Source organism: Ochotona curzoniae, unplaced genomic scaffold (assembly GCF_017591425.1).
Source record: "Ochotona curzoniae isolate NIBS_2020 unplaced genomic scaffold, NIBS_Ocur_1.0 contig_1, whole genome shotgun sequence".
Classification (NCBI taxonomy): domain Eukaryota; kingdom Metazoa; phylum Chordata; class Mammalia; order Lagomorpha; family Ochotonidae; genus Ochotona; species Ochotona curzoniae.
Genome location: NW_024464918.1, coordinates 8,929,325 through 8,941,970, shown reverse-complemented (window position 1 = coordinate 8,941,970; position 12,646 = coordinate 8,929,325).

The following is a 12,646-nucleotide window of genomic DNA, read 5'->3' as shown; positions in this document are numbered from 1 at the left end:
TTTCTCTTTGCAGAGCTCTTGATATCAAGAAAAATAATAAAATAGGTCAATGAATGTATAAATAGCTCCAGTGTAGGTAAGCTACCTTGAACTCTGCCATCTATTGGGCAGAATACAAAAGCAAGGACTCTAAATGGAAAAAGCTATTAAGCCATTATAGCATTGTATAATTCCTCAGTTCAGAAACTGATGGGTATTGGAGAGAACCAATACTAGTAATTTTCTTGTCTTCACTATTTTTTAAAAATTCATGCCTTTGGATTTTGATATTGTAAATGATTCTGGTTGTGACTGATGATGATATAAAGACAACTTTATTATAACAACTAGATAGAGCTACAGAACAGAATGAGAAGCAGAGACAGGAGGAAGGAGGGAGAATTTGCAAGACTAGAGAGGAAAAGATGTGGATAAAGTGATCCATTATTTTTGACCACAATAGTAGCCCAGTAGTGGATGGCATTGTAGATAGTAAACCGTGTGTAGATGGACCTTCTTGTCACAGTTTGAAGAGCAGGGCTGTATTTTCCCAGACTCTCACAAAAAAAAAAAAAAAATGTGAAAGATAAGTTTTGCGAGTTTAAAATAAACTCAGATTTATACAAATGTAGATGGAGTTTAAATCATAATGATTTTGAAACAAATGTCTGTTGAATTGTAAAAAGGGTTCTGGACGATTTTTTTGAGGCTAGCTAAACTAATTATTTTAAAACTACCTGTAATCTGGACCAGCATTGAGGCATGGTGGGTAAAGCCACATTTGATAATGCCGGCATCCCACAGGGTTGGGTACCAGGTACTGCACTTCTAATCCAGCTCCCTGCAATTGTGCCTGGGAAAGCAGTGCAAGAAGGCCCAAGTCCCCAGACTCCTGCTACTCCTGCATAGGATGTGTGAACGTAGGTCCTGTGACTTGGGAGTGAACCAGAGGATGGGTGGTCTCTCTGTCCCCCAACCCCTGCCCACCAACTCCTTATTAAATAAATGACTAAAAATCTTTTTTTTTTTTGAAGGCACTTAAATCTGATAAACAAAGTTTTGTAAGAACAGATAACCATCGCTGAGATAAATGTACTGGAAAATGTAAGCCCAGAGAAGTGGAATATTGAAAGGACTCAGGGTTTTGCAGATCCTGACTGGCATCGAAACCTAGCTCTCCCATTTACTAGTTCTGGACTTGAAGTGCTTCAGTGTAACACTTTGCCCTATCTGGTATGGATATTCCTGATTCTAGGTTCATAAAGTTTGGGTGAAGAATCAACACACATATGGCATGTGACTTAGGGCTGGCATCTGATAAGCATTTGTTATATAAGATTGTGAAACTGTGGCTGACTTCATCCTACCACCTTGAAACTGAAACAGTACACTAAATGCCAGAAATGTGGAATCCTTATCTATATATACATTTATTTTCATTTTTCCTCCCTTTAAAACCATGATCATTTAAACTGCCCTTACTGGCCACACACAACCCTCTTAAACTAATGCATTTTGCAAAACTGATGCAAAATTCCTTCATTTATCCACAATGGAATATCATCCTTCTTCACGCTTTGTTATATATTTGTGTTCAGAAAAGCAATCTATCTTTACAAATCTTTTAAGGGTTTTCCCTTCTTTTCCCAACATATACACCGAATCTCCCTTCTCCTACTGACATACAAAAGACAGACCTCAAAAATACACAACGGCTTTTTCTTTTCCTCTGTCAGACGTAAGTTTTGAAGACTTCACAATCTATTGGTGGTCAGGTGGGAAAAGACCATTTTTCTAAAATGCAAACGTTTCTAAAAAAGACCAGTGTCTCCTCTGGCAGCACCAGCTTCAAATGATCTGCCCACTGAGAGTGTCTCAGTTTGATACGTTTCGTTTCATAAAAGCTGATTCAGGCTTTACACTCCTACAGGCTCGTCATAAAGTGGATAGGAAATAATAATAAAAATAAGGCAAAAGCTTAAAGATTTAAAGAACATTATTTCTGATCTCACCTTCCTCATTTCAAGAGGAATGTGTGGATTTTTCTGCCTTCTGAAATGCGTTGTTTACTTCAATGCATTCTCTTCTAGACTCCAAGGAGCAGTGGCTTGTGCTTAGCATGGTGTTTATAATTAGATTTCTGTACAATACAACAAAGCTTTGAAAGAAAACTCTCAGAGAGAGGTTCAGGCATTTGATTGTTGAGAGGTGCACATGGTTTAGGATCTTCTTCTACTGTCAGATGTTCTTCAATTCTGGTAGCCCTAGCAGTGGTGCTGTTTTCGAAATACTGGACGAGTGTTTGTTGATATATTTCTGTGCAAGAAGTTAGCAGCAGAATGTTTGAAAAGCAATTGATAAATTCACATGAGTTGAGGAAAGGACGTAAGGATTAATTTGCTCAGGATGTCACGATTATGGGAATTTGCTCAATATGACACAACAAGGAAGCTAAGATACTTATGGTGGGCATACATGATATGGATCATGCATGAATGTGTTTTTCCATGTAATCAGGATTTCAGAATTCAAGTTGTCTATTTCTAAGCTGAATCGTATCATCTAGTCTCAAACAATAGTGGCTCATATCCTCCATTTGGAATTTTACCTGCTGGGTTTGCAGAGCCGTTACTATTGTTGTGTGCTGCAACAGTTGCTGGTGTTTTGTATTACCATGTATGTGCCAGTGCTTATAGCTTTCCTTGTTGCACCTTTACAAATAAATACAGACCTATTTCATGTTTATGTTTGGTTCCCTATTTCTGTGTTTAACAGTGATGTGCCTAAGACTGTTTCCACACAGTAAGTAACCTGAGGATTCGGATACCTTATATTACAAATACTTAATATCTGAAACAAGGGCAATATTTTGTCACAATCTAATTTTCCCGTCAACTTTACATTTTTCTCTTTTTTGTTTCCTCATCACTCAGGTATGTATTGAGTTCCAAGGCCATTACTGTTCGCCTTGACTTTGTATTTTGGTTTCTTTATTTTCCCTCTGAAGTAATTAAACATGATTAATGTATTTTAAGTCCAGTTTAGTTTCTCTGTCATTGATATTTCTTTATTAATACATATTTTCCATATTTCCCCATTTAAAATAGTAATGGAGCATTCCAGGTTCTGTACTTTAACAGACTTAACATGTATTTTCATACCTTGCTTCTTCCTCCAAATTCTACTGAATATCTTCAGTAAGAGATTCATTCAACATCAAATTCTTTTCGGGAATTTCTAAATCTGTCCGATATTAAACACCCTTTACAGAATAGATAACCATTTCATTCTGTCTTTTGAGGGGGATAGAATTTTAACATTTCATTCATGTGAGTATATTTCTTTCGTTGGTGGGAGTGTATGTGATAGCTTAATAGCGCTAAAATAAATCTTTAAATTTGCAGAAATATCCCTTAACTCTACAGTTGCATAGCTAAGTATTCACCTTGTATAAAGATGTTCAAAGCACTGGAAGTTATTTGTATAGTCATATTGATCGATGCAATATTTAATAATATAAAATTTGGAAATAATTGAAATGTATATCAGTGAACTGTTTAAACACAATATGGTTTTGAATTTCACATAGTAGAAGAATCCTTGTAACAGTGAAAAAATTCAGTATGATTTCTGTACAATGAAATGGAGAACTCTATATGATATATTAATAAATGGAAAAATAGGAAGTGCAGAAAAATTCATTGAGTCAGTTCATACCTGTAAAATTTTAAACACATAGCTACCTCCTCATTATGCTCATATACTTTATACATAAGACCCTCAGTTAAACTGTTTAAATTACCTTGACAGCGGCGTATTAGACTTTCTACCCTTGTCTATACCTACAATGTCATACTATGCTTGAAGAGCAGACTGTTAAACTTGTGACCATTGCTGAACGACTGTACTAGTGCTGGGCCCTGCACAGTAGCCTAGTGGTTAAGGTCCTCGCTTTGGCGTGCTGGGATCCCATATGGGTGCCAGTTCTAATCCTGGCAGCCCTACTTACAATTCAGCTCCCTATTTGTGGCCTGGGAAAGCAGTCAAGGATGGCCCAAAGCTTTGGGACCTTGCACCCGCCTGGGAGACCCAGAATAGGATCTGGACTCCTGACTTCAGATCGGCTCGGCTCCAGCTGTTGCGATCACTTGGGGAGGTCAATCAACAGATGGAAGATCTTCCTCTCTATCTCTCCTTCTCTCTGTGTATCTGACTTTCCAATAAAAATAAATAAATCTTTTTTAAAAAGACTGTACTACTTCAATAATATGGAGGGGGGAACAGAGGGTAATGGTTCCCTATGCCTATGGAATCATATCATAAGAATAATATAAATGTAGACTAATAAATAAGGAAAACATTACCATGTAATGCAGTCATTTTTTGTAGGATGTCCTTTAATTAATTGGCATAACACACCTTGACTTATTATATAAGCATTTGCCATTTGTCAGATATTGTTCTAAGTGCTTTTCATACATTGGCTCATTTAATTGATATTTATGCTCTGCGTGGCATATCATGCTCTTAGTTTCAGTTTATAGATGAGAAAATCGAGGTTCTGAGATGATATACTCTAGAACATATATAAGCTAAAGAGTTAAGAAACAAATTGTGCAAGGTTAGTTTCAGAATAAATGTTGTGGAATAAGCACTTCCTTAGACAGGTATCCATCTTTGGCTATAAGACCTAAAAAGTGAGGTTTAAAAAAAAAAAACCAATTCCAGGTTTTTTTTTCTCTGTGAAGGCTTATCAATAATTTCTAGGAGTTGAATACTAGGGAAAAAATCCATGCAGTCAGAAGACAGGATACGAGGTCAACTTTGCCCTGTCGGATGTATCATGTTTGCTAGGAAAACACCGGTAGCGAAAGTCACATGAACAGGAATATTCCACCAAGCAGTATTTAAGAGTATACTAGATGACCTTTCTGGACAATCCATGCCCGTGATCATCAAGTTGAATACAGTTTAATCTGCAGTGGACTTGATAAAAGTTGCAGCAGTGCACTGGAAAGCACTAACTCTTGGAAAAATACGTAGATCATTTTGAGGGTATTTCACTGTTACAGATGGTTGCTATCCATACCACAATTCACAACAATGTTGTTACAGTTACTTCTCCAACGTCTCCTTATCAGAGAAATGCTGATGACATTGTAGAAGGGTTGAAGCTTTGCATTCAAATACATTTCATGAATTGCGTAGTATTCCCTACTTACTGGCTGATATGAAACTGTGCTATAATTGAAGGCTGATATAAGCACAGATATTAGCACAGATATGACAAGTGACGTGACTTCACTTGCAAAGAATGTTTTTATTTATACTTTAGGTTTTTTAAGTGTCATTTTGTATTCCAGAAAAGACTTAGCTTGGATCTCTGGGTGTTTCTGGGATTATTATGTGGTTGTGTGTGTGAAGCACATGCATGTCTGCCAACTGTGTGTAAAATTTGATGCGAACATGTGCAACACTATTAAAAATGTAAACTGCCTGTTGATACAAACTGTAGGTTAAGATTGTGATGCACAGGTGCAAGGGCAAGATCCCACAACCTAGCTCCTAATCTCTGTTACAAGGTCAAGGTAAGGGAATGGTGCTTCTCAAGTGATGAATGAAGATGGTGGATATGAGTGTTAGATGGAAGGTCATTTCCTAAAGCAATGTGAGAAAGAATGTGGAAGGAGGAAGCCTTACATAAACTTGCTTCCTTTTTGTGGATCATGAAATTAAGGAGAAGGGTATGTGAAAATGAACTTCGAAAAGAATTTTTATTTTTGAAACATAAAATTATTCTACATCAGAAAATGACTTTGATACGTCTACAATTGGACAGACCAAAAAGGGCAAATGTGATGTTTAGTCTTCTAACATGTTCTCATCCTAATACGGAATAAGAAAACTTATTTGAGAGCAGTAGTGGAAGAGACAATGAAGTTTCAGCTTGCAGGTTCAGAAGTCTGGACCATACTATCAACACGTTGCACACTAGTTATCCTCCCTCGTACACTGAAGATCAAGGAAAGACACAAAAAAAAACTACAGCAAAAAAAAGCCCTGTGTTTTCCTTCTTATTTTTTACTTTCTCCAGTTATTTCTCATTCTTCTCTTCAGCTAATTTTGCAAATGATTTTATCCATTACAAAAAATATTTAAATAGGTCCCATCCTATTACATAATCATGATCCAAAATCCTTTCCTGTCAATAAAAAGATGCTAAACTGATTAGGCACTACTGACAGTGCCTCACGAGTAACTCAACTTTCCCCACTTTAAACTGACTCTTACAATGAATACAGCATTTAAAATGACATGGTTTCTTAGTCTGCCTTCAGCAGAGCTGGAAGCATCTGCACCACACATTCTATCACCGAATTGTGCTCATTTGCAATGTCATCCACAGCATATGAAAATAAATCACCTTGGTTCCAAATATCAAGGTCTCACATCAATGCAGCGTATATTTCAATACCTTTTGTCTAATGACATGAATTCCTTAGACATGCAAATTTACAGTAGTGTATATACATTTGATGATGATCTTAAAATAGCTTGATTCTGTTCTCTTTTTTCATCTTTGTTGCCTAAAGGTAAGCAGAAAGAATAATTAGATATATTTGAGAGAAGAGGATTTTTGTAGTTTACTTGCCTTTTTAGGCCACGGTGAATAGTCTGAAACATAATAGAATACATTTCAAATCTCTACCCCAATTTCATCAACCACCACATTCTTTTTATTTTTTCCTTAGTAAGTTTTACTCTGAATGAGTACACTGTGATAGTGAACAGAATCAATGTCTGCCTTTCTCCTCCTTACTGATGCACAGTGGCACAGCACAACAGCTAACCTTCTTTGCTGTTGAGGAAAATGACAATTCAGATTAAGTCAACGGAAGGTGGTAGTAAGTGGTGAAAGCACTTGTGGATGTGACCTTCTCCCATGCAGTATCTCTGCTATTACATTCAGTGAGCTGCTGAGAACTTTTCAGAGGGGCAGGTGGAACCTCAGATTGTAGAGTTATATTTGCAGTGTATTAAAGTAGCGTTGTTTTTAACAATGAAGCAGCCTGCGCTCTGTCCACCATCACTATCCAACTCTTTTTCTTCCCTTAAGGACCAATTACATTTATCCTTTCTACCTCAAATTTATAAGAAATTCTTATTCCTATACATATATCATAGAGTGATGTAACATTAATATCACATCACTTTTTATGTCAACATGTATTTAGTTTCATGCAATATCCACATTTTCTGCATTTCCCTTTAAGACAGCATATTGTCAGGTGCATATGGACATGTGCACAACACAGCACTTGTCACATTGGTCCTAGTACTCAGGTATAGCCATAAATAGATTAATACTTTCAGATGTGTGACTTCCCATTAATTGTAGCTATTCTTGTAGATTTCAAAATATTTTAGCCTATTTTAAACACAAGTATGTCATGATGAAAGATAGTTGATTGAAAATTTGAAGATTACACTTGTTGAGAAGATAAACAATCAAATGTGACATAGGAAGCTGTTGTGACGTATTTTGTGGATATTCAGTGGTAGGTTAAAATGCCTAACATTTTAAGAGCCGTTAGCATTGTACAGTTGCAGCATGCTGAGGTCAGCAGTCAAGAGTCTAAATAGTACCCAAGAGGAAGTCAGCACATGTGCCCCAAAGTAGATTTTGTATCCCCTTATCACTAGAAGCAGCCTATTAGGTAGTTATGGTAGTAAATTTTAAATTCCCCTGAAGAAAAGGTTGACAAAATTGAATTATGAAGAACAGCAAAGAAGATTAAATTACCAGAATCGCAAAGTCTTGGTAGTAACTTCACAGAAACCTCCAGGCCCAGGAAGTTTTATTAAGCAGGGAGTGGAAAGGATGCAATGAGATAGCATTGCTGAATTTGCGAATGTGTGGATTATCTTTGTGTAATGCTGGCAGGGTGTCAGCCACGCATGGGAGGATAAAGAGAATTGGTAAAAATTTGTCATTAGGGAGTTTTAAAACCAACAAACCCTCAATCCTACAATCATGTGACTATCAAGTTTACTCCTCTCGTTTCTGAGATGACCAAACTAAATCGTCAAGAGGTTGACTAAATAGACTCAGAATTTCACTTCAGATTTCAGAATGTGAACATATTTAAAAGTTTTGTACAAACTATACCCATTGAAAATCTCTATGTTTTTTCCCACAACCTTTTGAACATTCCTAATTGGAGCATAGTGTGATTATGATACTTTCACATTTGAAAAATAAGCAATTCATGTTGCTAGAGATCAATGTTTGCTGTTGGTCTTCAACTCTGGTAAAAAAAAAAAAATGAGACTGCAACTCTCCGTGAATTCTTCCAGAATTTTCAAATGAACATGCTTTAGAAATGTTAGTGTTGGTAGGTATCCATTTACATGCTTCACCTGCTAAGCCCACAAAACATATAGAATCTCTGATGACCATATCACTATGTCCTGCATAGTTGAAGATCCTTTTGCTCAGATTCTAAAATGGATAAAGTAGGTCAAGAAGAAAAATGCTTCCCTCTACACAGTCTTAAATAGTGCAGAAGATATAGCAAGTGGAGAGTTAGGTTTGCAATTTTAAGACTGAGGGGAGAGGTTCAGGAGAGAAATATGTGGATAACTTAGATTGCTTAGATCTGTTGAGCTAAACCAGCATGTCTGAAAAATCAGTGTGGGAACATTGAAGAATGTGCATTTGTAAATAGCATGGAAGGTGAAAAGGATGAGCCAATGACCTGGGAGGAGAAGGCCAGCATGATAGAAAAGCAGTTAGTACAGACAGTATTCCGGAAGGAGAACAGTGGTATGATGGTCAAGATTTTGAATACATGTTTTCTTTATTCGTTTTTAATTTAATCTACATAGTTTCTACCTAATCTTTTAAGCCCAAGCAGCTAAATGATGTCCTATTTTTTGTGAAGAATTTGTAATCTAATCAGACTTGAAAATGTAGTAATTCAAATCACCTCTCAGATATTTGAGAAGTTTTATTTCCACAGTAGTCTTTAGTAGTAATTTTGATAATTTGATCAATGAACTTCCATGTACCTAATGGAGTTTTCACTAACTTATAAAGCTTCAGTGGGGAGTTATTCCAGACAAGAAAATCTAAGCAAAATCTAAATATGAAATATAAATGAGAAAAAATTTCCTTAAAAAAGTTTAGGTCAAAAACTCCATTAGTTCTGCCATTTCAAAGCCTTATGAGTTTGGAATAGTTGCAATATTCATGTTCATGGTGGATGTAAGACAAAATTAGGAAGTGAAAATCAATTATCAGTCCCTAAGTTCACCTCTCTCAGTCACAGTTAATATGAAGTTGCGAAGTGAAAGGTGCTAAGTGGAAAGATGCATTTGTCTTTAACCCTTCACCCAAAGAATCCCCCATTCTTAATTCTGGTTCTTCATTTCTGAGTCTTTTTCTTTCCTTTGAACTAAAACCTACAGATAGGCATTGTGACACTTGCCTTCTAAAATCAGAAATAACTTTCTTTTTGCTCAGCATGAACTTCCTTTAGACTTTGCAATTTCTTGTTTGCTGCACTGGTTCTCTGAAAATATTGGACATATTTTGCTTCTGTTCAACTTTGTGAAAAATCTGTGCTTTTCTCATACTCATGTTTAGTTGATAGCTGTTAGAGGACATATTCTGGTATTTCTAGCTGAAGATTGGAGCCTATCCCTCCTGAATTCATCGTGTCTCTCTTGTCACAGCAGAATACTTAGCATTTTATACTTAGTTTGAGCTAAGGGCTACTTGTAAGAGCTCTTAGGGTAGCTTTGCTGTTATGCTGGATAGATTTTTCCTAGTGCTTCTCCCCATGCACCCTGACCACTGCCTGAACTTAATTCTTCTTTGCATTCACTAGGATGCTGACAGAATTTTTTCTTTGTATATTTTGATTTAAATTGTTTTCAGACATATTAATTAGGTATTAGCTATTCTTCTCTCCAACCTTTGAAAGATTTCTGAAACTTCTCATTTCATTGAGATTATATTCTTATTTGCTATTTCTTTTATTGATAAACACTTTCCAAAATCTGTTAATTTCTTTTCTTTTGAATCCACTTTCTAAAGAGTTGATGTCCAACAAGGCAAACACCATAGAAGCAGAAGCCATGTGATTCCTTCTGACTACATTGTTGTTTCAAATTTGGGAAGGCTTCACATCTTCCCGTGCACCCATGGACTTAAATTAGTTGTATTTATACACTATGTATACGATACAAACAGATGGCAGATCTTGGTTAGATGAGTGCATTATCGCCATTTGAAAGTCCATGGATATGGCAGTCCCCTCCAAGGCTTCATGGAAAAAATCCCAGAAGGCTCACCATTCTCCAAATTGAAATGTCCAACAATATGGAAGAAGATTGAGATAACTTAACTCTAAATCTAAATAGTTTAACAGTGACTTCTAAAATAGAATTGAAAAGAGACCACTATACCATTTATTATTGTTCTATGAAATCACTAGAAATAACTGACTTTAATTTGTGTGATAAGCTTTTGTTTGCAAAAGCACCAACAGTAAAAAACACTATAAAGCAGTAAGAAGAAATTACCTGCTGCTTCTTTCACTAATATCAACAAATCTTAAAATTTAGTATTTGTAAAAATAACTTAAAATATGTGTAATATGTGAAAAACAATGTAAATTAACAAATGTATTTACTAAAACCTATATGACAGTGTGTAATTCCGGTTTTGTATGTATAGATAGCCGAGAGTGATTGAATAAGATTAGAGCAATGTTTACTTTTCATTTGGAAATGCAGGGAAGCATGCTGAAAGGGATGGCATGAATTTATTTGAGTTGTTGTAATGATTCCTATTTTCATAGTAAATGTGCCTTTCTTATTTTGTTAGTAATAAACAGGGGCAGACATTGGCCCAAAATGTGGAAACACCAGTTTTCATGCTTGCTTTCCACGATTGTGTGACTGGCTTTGTTCTTAACTCCAGCTTTCTTTCCCCATCTAATTTGTGTGCACGCTGGGAGGCACTACTGACAGCTCAACTAACTGGGTCTCTGACACTCGGTTGGGAGACCAGAATTATATTCTCACCTTTGCCATGCTCCATCTTTAGTCTTGGTAGAAATTTGAAGGTTGAACCTGCAGGTGGAAAAACACTTATACATTTCCTCCTCTGTCTGCTTCCTACTCCCTTCTCCACTGAGATAGATAGATGGATAGATAGATAGATACACTCATCCAATCTTGAATCCCTATTAACCTTCAAAAAATTAACAAAACTATGACTAAGTAGAGAGTGATTTGTGTCATAAAACAAGCTCTTTAGCTAATTTATTTCCTAGGAACATAAGTAACATAAAACTGCACAGCAGTTTGTCGTTATTTCCCTTGCCCGTTTCAATCAATACTCAGTGAAACACTAAGTACATCCCTGCTTCATCCAGCTCCAGCATTCTTCAGCTTTGTGACTTATACTGGCAGTTACACAATTCAAGGGGAATCTGTTGATATTCACTGTATTGTAATACAGAATTGAAGTGCAGTTTAATTATGTTTCTTGGGCTTGAAAGGCTTGTGTGGCCAAAATTGCAAACCCAGGTGAAGGCTAATGATAATAATAATAATAATAATAATAATAATTTGGCATCACACGACATGACAGTTTATTTATTTATTTATTTATATTTTTGTTTGCAAAGTCACATTTCACAGAGAGAAGGACAGACAGAGAGAAACATCTTTCATCCACTGATTCACTCCCCACGCGGCCACAACAGTCAGAGCTGAGCCTATCCGAAGCCAGGATTCAGGAGTTTCTTGTACCATGTGGGTACAAGTTCCCAAGGCTTTGGGCTGTCCTCAGCTGTGTTCCCAGGTCACAGACAGGGACCTGGGTGGGAAGTGGAGCAGCCGGAATATGAACTTGTATCCATAGGGGATCCTGGCAGTTGCAAGGCAAGGAATTCAGCCAGTAGGCTACTGTGCCAGGCCCAGTATGGCAGTTTTAAGTAAATAATTGATGCTGTAAGGAGTGGATGCCAGAAGGGTACTGCTAAGCAAAGGAAAGAAGGTGGCTTGTTACTGAAGAGCCATCTGTTGGCACCACCACTGAGGTTTTGATAGTTTGGTGCCCATGTCTAAGTGACTGAGGCCTTTCTATTAAAAAAAAAAAAAAACCTGGGCTCTCAGGGGGCAGAACACACATGGCAAAAGTCATTGAAATTTCACTTAATGCATTTTGCTGGTCTTGATTGTGAATGACTCGCTTGAAAGGCAGAAGGGGTTACATTGGTAGGTATTTTTAATTTAACAGATATTCTTCTTTTGAAGAAGTAAATGCTTGAAGCTAGGTCCAGATAAAGACACCTCCCACCATTACACACTTCAGATCTGTATGGTGTCTCAAGAGGAAACATGAATTTCAAGGAGGCAGTTGTATGGAGATGACATTTGGCTGGAGACCTCGGGAAGCTTTCCTGTTTTGGTACTGCAGGTTTCACTTCAGTGTGGAAAGTGAAAGTGAAGGTCAGTGAAGCAAAGCGATTCCAGGGCTTTAACATTGGGGCAAAAGAACAGAACGTGTTCATTAAAGGGTGCAGAATTTTAGTTCTGAAACAAGTAAGTTGTAGAAATCTTACAACATCATCGTTATAGCTAATAGTCC